Here is a 3,570-nt window from a genome sequence, read left to right as displayed (position 1 = left end):
AAATTCTTTAAAGCTGGTTTCAACATACCAATTCTCATAATCTTAAATGTCCAAAGTTTGTTAATATTTGCACTTCTCTTGACTTTCCCTTCTGCCTTTTTCAAACCTAATGTTGATATTAGCTTCTGTAAGACCCAGGAAGCTGAATAACTAAATCAAAAGCTTAAGAATAGTTAAATTTCCTTGTATCCCTTTGTATTAAACATGTGGTCTTTCTCTAGGGTCCAATAAAACAGCTGTTTCTCATGAACGTTCTCCAACACATTTTCAGATTTTCAAGTTTTTCGAATTCTAAGGATCCATAGTCTGGCCACTGACGGTAAGATTTTAATAGCTACTCAAACCAAAAAGCCTTTTTACAGCTTAACCAAGGAAGCCAAAGGCTTTCTGTCTCTGTGGTATTTCCTTGTCAGGACAAATGACACAAGAGACAGACACCAAAAAAATGACCACCTCTGGGAGGAAAGATTCAATAAAGAAAACCTGTGAGTCGCTACTCCCGAGAAGCTAGCTTCACAAACACTTTTTCCTGACAGTCCACATGTAGAAGAGAGGAAAAGGACACACAGCACTTTTAAATTCTCCACAACCCTGCAGAAATAGACCAGGAAGTCTGGCAGGGTTAACAAAAACACCGCTTACCTCTACGTGAAGAGGTCCTTCAGTTGTCAGATACAGCACTTTCCAGGAGCTAGCAGTGCTATCCCAATACTGTGGGGGCTTAAAACATTAATTATTTTGCTCTCACCTTTTAAGTGTGTTGTCGGAGAGTGGGTAGGCATTCCAGGATGTAGGAACAAAGCCTCGTGAACAAAGCCAAGCAGGCCAAACACTTATTAAAAGAAAATATAGTCCCAAAATGCAGTACATAAGTGCAGGAAGAAAGGGACTGCACCTGAGCAAAGAAAATTTAGGATTATATTTGAATGAGGGCGCCAAATATTCAAGGGTGGAGACACAGGTCACATCCGTGTGTTTCCAGGGCGTTCCCAGGGTGTGTCTTTGTTGACTGTTGACGACTCCCTCCCTTTGGAGGAGGGATTCCCTAGTGGGAACTGTCACCAGGACACAAGGGGTGGAGATTTTTCCCTGACTGCAGTGCTAATAGGATTATAACCCATTACAATTAGCTGTATCTGTAGCGTTTCTTAGGAATTTTTCCCTGCCTATAATGCTAATAGTTTTGTAATCCATTACAACTAACTATGGCTGCACCTTTTCTTAGGAATGATCTCTTTTCTTTGTTGCATCTCACATTCCTTTCCTCCCCCCTCTCCCAGTGGCCCTGTTCTCTCAGCCTAAGGTAACAACTTCTTATAGCTGAACTAATCAAATTAACAGAATCAGATTAATAGATAAAATAGAATTTTAACATATGCGCATGGGGAATTCACTTACATGAGAAAATTCCAAAGACAGTGAGGTAAGTAAGATTGAGTGCTTTGCGGGTAACTTAGAGTGGCACACTCACGGGGGTGGGGCGGGGGGTAAATTGTTAGACAACCCCGAACACAAAGGGACACGGGGGAAGTGTGGTCAGCAAGCTCCACTGGGCGTCTTCCCGCCTCATGCTAAGGAGTTTATGCCAAGGCTCCCTTCCTAAAGTAGGTCTTTCTATATGAATCTCTTTGGGAGGAAAGGGGAGGGTCAAAGGCTGTTTCTGAATCTTTTGTTTCCTAACTACCAGCTTAAAGTCAGTTTGCCCAAGGCAAAATTTTTGGTCCTGTTCATTCCCGCCTTTGAAACTAATAAAAGTTTCACATCCAGCAGTTAAATTGGTAGATTGTTCCATATTTCATTGATCTAATCGTTCAGTCCTGAGAATCTGTACTCCCAAATCTCACCTTTTATTAAATATCCGATTACTTGCTTATGTGGGGGAGGAAGAATCATTCCTCTACCCTCAAGGTTCTTCTGGCTGCTCTAATAATCAAACAGACATGAGACAGATTAGAAGAGAATATAAGCAGATTTCATATATATATATGGGAACCCCACACACAGGAGGGGGTCAGAGACCCAAGATGCAGGAGAGGCAGAGAGATAGAAAGGGAACGTGGGTAGATAAGACATCCTGAGCTAGAGATGAAGGAAGGTCCCTAGTCAGACAAAGACTGGTGTTGACAGAGACTGGAGGTCAGACAAGGACAGAAATAGATGGAGATGTGGGGTGTGAGGTGTGGGGTGCTGAGCTGCTGCCACCTCAAGGTAGCCGACTGTGTGCGTGGCCTGTGGTTTGGGATCTCTTGGGGTGTCCTTGGCTGACTCCGCACTGTGTTCCCAGGTCTTCCATATAAGCCTTTAGGCCCCCCAGGACTGAAGTTCCCACACCAGGCCAGTCCTATGGACCTGAGGGTCGACCCACGCTTGGACAAGACACCTGATGCCAGGGAAAAGCTGAGGGGCTCTAAACCAACCTTGAGGACATGTCCAGTTACCACAGCTGTGCAGGGGTGGCTGTTCAAGCAAAGCTGCCAGAGGAGCCTGAAGTAGTTTTGGAAATCAGATTGTTAGTGATAATGCATATAACACGTATTCTAGAAAAGCAATAAATCAGGTGGCTGGGGACCAGGACTTTCAGCGTGAGAAAAAGGTGACACTGACATAGACGAAAGACATGAGAAAATCCAACCACCAATTTGCAGGGAATAAAGGACAGAAAGGATATAAAAACATCAGTACAGAGATAGGTAATCTCAAATCCACGCAAGGAAAAACAAATGACCTGATTTTGTCAACAAATAAATTGCAAGGAAAAAGTAAAAAGTTAAGAACTTATGGATTAAAAACCACTTAAGATATACATCAGCCAAATTCAATACATAAACCTTAAGTGGAACCTCATTTAAATAAAGTATTCAAACAAATTTTGAGACAATCAGGAAAATTTGAACAGTTGGACATTTGAAGGTATTGTCAACAAATAAACATCCAGCCTGAGAAACCTTTTGAGTTTGTTTGAGCCAAACTGACAATTGCCAGGAAGCAAAGTCTCAACGGATTGAAAAAATGCTCTGGAAAACGGCCATTTTGCAACTTGTTTTATACATTAGAATCAAAGGAGGAAGGTTACATGCAATCCACTGGTTATAGATTGAAGCGGTGGTAGAAAGCAAAGCAGGGAAATCTCTGGGATTAGATAAAAAGCAAAATGGAGAGACACACACTTCTTTTACATTGGTGGGTACAGGATAGTTAACAGCATTTTACAGCAGGTAGAGATGGTATTTGGGGAACAAGATAACATTGAGAGATTTTTCAGTTTCCTGCCTTGGTGTGGTGGGTTGTGCCCCTGGGGGGTCCAGAAAAGGGATTACTCTGACAATCCAAAGGGTGTGTTATCTTAGATGCAAAAAAGACAACAGACAGGCTCACTTAAGGTAGAGATTGACCTTTGTCAAGGAAGCTACAGTCCAAGGATGTGACTTCCCCCCATGGCCCACCTTAATTAGGAATTTTTATGTTCAAGCCATCCTATGTGGTTATTTTCAGTCTCCTGAGCTTGTCAGATTTAATATGTGGCCCCTTTTCCATCCACATAATAAATTACCATTATTTTTTTAGGTTGAT

Source organism: Rhinolophus sinicus, chromosome 4, assembly GCF_057876585.1.
Source record: "Rhinolophus sinicus isolate RSI-liver-muscle chromosome 4, RSI-T2T, whole genome shotgun sequence".
Taxonomy (NCBI): domain Eukaryota; kingdom Metazoa; phylum Chordata; class Mammalia; order Chiroptera; family Rhinolophidae; genus Rhinolophus; species Rhinolophus sinicus.
Note: the sequence above shows the minus strand (reverse complement) of the source record.